The sequence below is a fragment of the Pinus tabuliformis genome, chromosome 3_1, assembly GCF_031772625.1.
Source record: "Pinus tabuliformis cultivar Carrire ecotype Pingquan chromosome 3_1, CPIR1, whole genome shotgun sequence".
In the NCBI taxonomy this organism is placed as follows: domain Eukaryota; kingdom Viridiplantae; phylum Streptophyta; class Pinopsida; order Pinales; family Pinaceae; genus Pinus; species Pinus tabuliformis.
Window position 1 is genome coordinate 371,149,038 of NC_142301.1, and position 6,622 is coordinate 371,155,659.

Consider the following 6,622-nt stretch of genomic DNA (forward strand, 5'->3'; position numbering starts at 1 on the left):
GGGGTATACATCCAGCTGAAACATTTGAATACAGAAGATAATCAGGCTCCACACCCAACATGAAAAATCCCGAGATAGGATTAGGAGTTACTTGGGGGACCTAGGACTTTGACTCACCCAGGGAAAAATTTAGATCTCATCCTATGATATGTCTTTCTTTAAGGAGAAGCGGTTTTCAGAAAAATTCCTCCCAAAATGTTCTTCTGTACCCATTAGGGCCGTATAAATTCATAATGGTAAGATATTGATTCAATTTCATAAAGACGAGGTCCAACCCAATTCGAAAAATAATTTTCCATAAGGACATGGGTTTTATGCACATAGGGTTCCATATAACATCTAACCCACTAGAACATCCTTGCACATCTATCGTAAAAAGCCACCAACTACCAAGAAGAGATTCAAGAAGTTTGACTACATCATCACCAACCCCAAAGTTTCTTGGAGCATTATGATATTGGGATTATGAATTGAAACTAGGTGATTTAAGGAAATTTTCTTTGAGGGACTTCCTAGCCCTATATAATTGAAGGAGAGAAAATTCATTGGTCCAGGTCGCCCTAGGAAGCCATGGCTTTAAGTGTTCCATCTATGGTTTGTTTCCTACCAACAACCATATCAATTTATGCTCATTTTTTGCATTTGGACATATTGGATCTCCTACCCCTTCCTTGTTTTTCTCCCATCAGGGGCTTAAATATTCTTAACCCTCCTATCTAGGCTGATGGAGTAGTGAAAATGAGATTATTACAAAGGTTGTGAAGGATCAAGCTATTCAATGAGATAGGATCAGAAAGGGCATATGTTGATGGGAGCGAGGGAGAGGAAAGTCTAAGTGGGTCACCAGGAAGAGTGCAGGGTTAATAAGACAAGGATAAGGGAGTGACCAGAGGAAAAGAGAGCTCCGAGGAAAGAAAGAAATGAGATGAAACCCACTCATGACCCAATGCTGAAAAATAATCAACAAGTGAGGAAGATGGAGGAACAAATTCTAACATACTGGGGATGAAGGCCATCAAATTTGTAGTGGGGTATTCTTCACTTGGGGCACCACCAGCTTGAGTGAAAGACAATTCCTTTGCAGGATTCTCTGAAGTTAGCGGAGGGATCTTAGGATTGGCCATAATAATATCGAAGTATCCTAGGAAGAGGAATTCCTGGGCTCATAAGGTTTTTCACTGTCCAAACAGAGATTTTCAAGTCTCTCTCTGCACTTAATTTTTCTGATCCTTCTTCTTGTTCCTTTTGTTGTAGGGAAACTTGCAAAACTTGAGTGTATGGCCATAATGGGGGCATATTCAACATTTGAAAGGAACCCCTTCACAGTCCAGAGGTTGGAGGGTGCCGTTTTCATCCCCCATGTCTAAGAACTTAGATAACCCCTCTCTGAGGTGAATGTTTACCAAGATCCTGGCGATCGAGTTATCTTTTGTTTGAAGGAAATAGAAATCAACGTCCAGGTAATTCCCCAAGGAATTTCCCACATCCTTGAAAATTTCTTCCTTCCATAGTTATGGCGGCCAACCCGGAAGCCACACCCAAATAGGGGTTTCATCTAACCACTCTCGTTTCATGTTGAAAAGGGGCATCTAGAATTTAAATAATATACGGGTTGATTCAATGCTCCATACCTTCTGAGAGATGGTTAGCGCTTCCTTGTGAGATTGATAGTCGAGCTAAATCCATCCTTTGGCAATGAGAAAAAAATTTGGAGGTTTTTCTACCGATGGACATACCTATACTGTGACCCATTCCTCTGGTGCTTTGATATTAAATTTCCAGCCTCATGTTTTACTGACAAATTTTTATCCTCCATCATTCCCACTTCTTGCATGCTAACATTCACCCCCAAGCATAGGTTGAACCTCAAAGTGGTTTTCTTCCTTTTAACGACCTTGTCTTGTTCACCCCTTGTTGCCTGACTTGAAGACCTAGAGTGATTTTGAGGTCATTCACTTCTATGGATTTATTGTGCCCTCTCCTACATAACTCCTGTATAATCAAAAGCCTATCCTACATTATTTGGAATAGGATGGTTTAGAAGAGTGTTAATAGCCTTGCTTGAAGAAGTGATTATACCCTCTGTCACTTTCGGCCAGTGAGGGTTTGATAAGAGAGGTTTTGAAGACGTCAGAAAATATCTTGATAATGTATGGTCCTTTCCTCCTCTTGAGAAATTGAACCAAATGAAAATATTGATCCACTAGTCCCTACTTGGAATACTACTCCCAACCCTACATGAGAGCTCAATAATCCAGAGATGGGAGAGGAGACTACGTGGTGTCCCTAAAATCCTTCCAACAAAGCTTCTACTTGAGAGATGACAGACAAAGTAATTAAATGAAAATCAATAGTAATGACTGGGTGAGATGAAAAGCCCAAAGATCCTGTACCTTCCCCTCTAGCCTCCACTGGGCCAGATGTCATAGAAAAAAATGATAACAAATATGATTCTTCTTTTGCCCTTCTCTTAGCACTCCAAGCAGCTATTAGCTCCTTCACATTTTTGAGCATGGGACTTCTCTTGGGTCTCTCCATCTCATAATCCAAAACAACCTCCATGTCTTAGTTGGAGCCTAATATAGGGTGCTAGATTGGAATATGTCAGACCCACCTGATCTGTAAAGTGTCTCAGAACAATTAACCCCAATTTTATTCACTGCACAAAAATTGAAAAAAACTAAATGAAAACCTCTTTGACTCCATACTACATGTGAAGCATGTGAAATAAAACTACCATTTGAAAAGTAAAAGGTTAAAGTAGATTTACGAAGGGGAAGAGGATCTTTCCCTTTTGGTTTCTCCAAACCCTAACCCATAGTCGCCATACTCGTACCTTCCTCCACTTCCCACCACTATAAAACCTAACTTATAATAGATCTCTTATAATTTGTAAATGTCTTAAGGAAGCATACTTGGACTATAGGAAACTCTTATCTTAGCCTTTCTTAGATCTACCAGTATCTTTCCTTCAAGTCATTATGCCTCGTATCATCATTGAGTCCTCTTTATTTAGATACCTTTTTGGTGATATTTATAGGTAAGCCTCCCTTGTGGGATTAGTTTTACCACTAAATAGTTGGAGAGAAGCCACTAAGGTGACAATGGTGGCCAATCTCTTGTTTCCATAAGACCTACTTTACCTAGTGGTGCTTTGTAGTAGGCCTTCTAAATTTTGTAGTAACAAAAATCATTCACTTTCGAAAATGTTTTGGATTATTCATTCAATTATATATAAAAAAATTTCATCTTGAACCTTGATTCCATTCCTAAATTCTACAATGCTAAAAATTTTTCCCATAATTCTACAATTCTAGAAACTTTATAAAGCATTAAAATGTATGCCTAGGGAAAAGAAGGCACCTTGACGTCCTGAAACTTAAAAAAGAGGGACTTCTAAGTCACACACACCTATCTATGAACTTAAATTCATGCAGGGTAGTGTGCTTAGATAGGATGCTATTGCATTAGCATCTTAACTCAATCAAAATAGGAAAAATACCATAAGAGGTGAACTTGCAAGGGTGAAATGGCATTGAGGGGTGAACTATTGACATACACACTTATTCTAATTGAATTTGTTGCAATAAAGGGTACCACTTCATTGAGGTCACCCATAACTTTCACTTGGTCCCCAATTTCATATTATGGAAAAATTGAATTAGATGTGCATCTATGTTTAAGAATTTCTTTTCTGTTTTGTTGTAATCCAATGATTGTAAATAAAAATGAAGGGATATAAATTTTATAGTTTGAAATATATAAAAATACGAATTATGTGCGTGTGAGTGCGCGCACCAAGTTAACTCCAAAAATTTGAATGAATTTCATTTAATGAAGAACACATGTATATACAATAATGTCGTGACATTTGGTTTCAAATTCCAAGGTTTGATGTGTCTTCCTATTCTAATGTTTCATATTTTATATTTATAAATTATTTACAATTTCACCCAATCCTTAAGGATTAAGTGTATAACATTCTCCCCCCTTAATCTGAAGGGTTGTTAGTGAGCCCAAGCATTGTTATAATATTATAAAAAATATCTCTTCCAAGTGTTCTGGTGAATATGTCAACAATTTTCTCATTTTTGGAACAATGTCTTAAACCAATAATGTTGGCCTCCATATGATATCAAATAAATGATACTTTTTGTTGATGTGTTTGGTTTGATCATGGAATATGGGATTCTTGGACAACTTAATTGTAGAAGAAGTATTGTCAATTAGAAGAGTAGAATTCACCTGTTTCTCTTTCAATTCTTCAAGAATTTTCTCGGGTCACACAATTTCCTTTGTTATTTTCGCAACTACCACATATTCTATGTTTGTCGTGGAATCTATTGGAACTAATTGTTTACATGACCACTAGGAGACAACTCCTGATCCAAGACTCATACAATAGCTTGAAGAAGATAATCCATTTTCTTTGTCTCCATTGAAGTATGAATCAAAATATCCAATTAAGTTGAAGTCATCCACTTGTGAATATTTGAGTCCAAAGTCTTGAGTTCCTTTCAAGTACTTTAGAACTATTTTTGTAGTAGATCAAGTCCTTCACAATAATTTTTCATAAATCTAGAAATAATTTTGGCATAAATGAAATATCTGTTATGGTAGTGGTGATGTAGATAATATTTCCCACAAACTATTTGTTCTTACTTGCATCCTCAAATTCATTTCCTTATTTTAATGTGAGCTCATATTATATTTTGTTGTAGCAGACAAAGGATTGCATTCAACCATGCCAAATATTTTCAACAATTCTCCAATGTATTTTTGAGAGAGAAATATATACTTCAAATGTTGGGTCACTTCAATGCCCAAGCAACAGTGAAGGTGTCCTAATTTTGTCATCTCAAATCCCTTCTTCAATTCTTTCTTTATTGATTCAATATGGTTTTTATTGTTCCTTTTTATTAATAGATCATCTACATACACCACATGATATACATCAAGTTTTCAACTTTCTTAAGAAACATATTTTCATAATCAAGATTAAAGTGTTTGAAATTCAATTTCAGAAGATGCTAAATTATCTTTTCATACTAGGATCATGGTGCTTGCTTTAGGCCATATAAGGATTTGATAAGTTTACATACTTTCTTTTCTTTTCCTTTTATGATAAAACTTTCCGGTTGAGACATGAAGGCATTTTATTTCAAGTCTCCATTCAATAAAGTAGTCTTCACATCCATTTGATGAACTTTCTATTCATTATGAGTTGCGAAGGAAAAGAGAGTCCAGATGTTAGCCCATTTTGATTTGTGGGAAAAAATATCTTCAAAATCAACACCTTTTTTCTATGCAAATAATTTTGTTGCAAGCCTTGCTTTGTGCTAGTCAAGAGCCATTTGGTTTGTACTTTTTTCTTATATACCCACTTGAATCCAGTTGGTTTGGTTCCAAATGAAGGGTCCACCAACTTTCATGTTCCATTCTTTATGAGAACATCATACTCTCTTTGCATTGCTTCTTTCCATTCATCACGACAATCAACTTCCTTAAAGGAATTTGGATCAAATTTAGCAGATAAATTCAATTCATAGTCATATGAAACATACATGTTATCTACATCACCTCCATCTTGTTTGGTGGAACCTTTGGTTCCTGTCTTCTTGACCTCATCATGATGAACACTTTAAATTGTTTTGGTGAGCCATTTTGTAGGACCATTTTGAGATGGTCTAGGTTTCTCCATTGATTGAAATATGGTTTCATCAATATTTAGCCTTCCAACTCTCAATCACATCACTCAAGGGGTCTTCTTGATATGATGAAGTGGTTGGGACTTCATGAGGGTGAGAAAATGCTTCATAAGGAGATTCCATATATTGATCTAAGATAGGGATCCCCCCCTTCAATATGTACAATCTCATTATCAAATTAATTATATATTTTTTCATGATTGAATCTATCCAAATGATTATGCTGCAACTCAACAATGTTGTCTGTCTTGGAAGATTCAAGAAAAATCACATCTCTAGACAGAATAAACATTTTGTTTACTTAATGATATAGATGATATGCATTGGTGGTATTTAAATAACCCAAGAAGAATCACTTGCAACTTATTGCTTCAAACTTACTTATTTTTTCCTTAGAAATAAAGGCTTAACAATTGGAACCAAATATACTAAGATGCCTTACCAATGGAATATAATCATACCACAATTCATAAGGGTATTATTTATGGGAGAATGAGATGGACATCTGTTTGTTACATATACTACACATAGAACTACCTCAACCCAAAAAATCAATTTTACATTTTTTTAAAACATCATTGAACAAACCATATTCAATATAGTCCAATTCATTCTTTCAACTGCACCATTTGTTGAGGATTTTATGGAACAATAAATTGATTTTGAGTCACATTTTGGTGAAGGTAGTTTTCAGATTCATTCAAAGTATATTATTTTCCATTATCAATACAAAGAGAGCCAGTAGGTGATTGGGAATAATTTTCAATCCATACACAAAAATATATGAAAGTGATTGTGCATCTTTCCCCATCTCTTTTAATTTTCATTCCCAAAATGAAATTTGCAACACCAAGATATTTCATGTCGAATTTAGAAGACAATCAAGTTTTTACGTATTGGATATAGAAACATAT